Raw genomic sequence first — 432 nt, forward strand, 5'->3', positions numbered from 1 at the left:
CCTAAGTTTAGCTGGACTGGGTTCTTAATTGGTTTAATTTTGGCTGAAAATTTAAGGGCACGGGAGGTTTAGGTCTATAATGATTTTAGGTCATAAGTTTAAGTCTAAGTTCGCTGATAAAGGACCCGGGATTAGATAGTTCATAGCGTTTGATTAGTTGATGCCAATTTATTAAGATTATGTCTAACTTGGAAATGGTACTTTATTACCCTTGGGTGTTTATTTTGCTTTAGCTTATCTGTTTAAGTTTAAGTACTGGGAGGTTGTTTATATAAAAAAAATGCCTGCGTATAAAAGTTAGTTTACTAGTGTTCAAGTTCATGCTTGCAAGAATGAAATAAAGGAGTTTATTTAAGGTTAATCAGTATTAGGTTATTAGTTTAGGCGAATTTTCTACAATACCATTTTACACCAATTGTGAGGAGTTTAGGT

At 32.9% G+C, this 432-nt stretch overlaps 1 protein-coding gene across 1 annotated transcript in view; it reads right to left on the bottom strand.

Moving 5' to 3' along the window:
* LOC119585732 (transient receptor potential channel pyrexia-like) overlaps positions 1-432 on the bottom strand; it is a gene marked incomplete in the record, with an annotated part of 81,321 nt that overhangs the window by 1,575 nt on the left and 79,314 nt on the right.

This window comes from Penaeus monodon, chromosome 20 (genome assembly GCF_015228065.2).
Source record: "Penaeus monodon isolate SGIC_2016 chromosome 20, NSTDA_Pmon_1, whole genome shotgun sequence".
In the NCBI taxonomy this organism is placed as follows: domain Eukaryota; kingdom Metazoa; phylum Arthropoda; class Malacostraca; order Decapoda; family Penaeidae; genus Penaeus; species Penaeus monodon.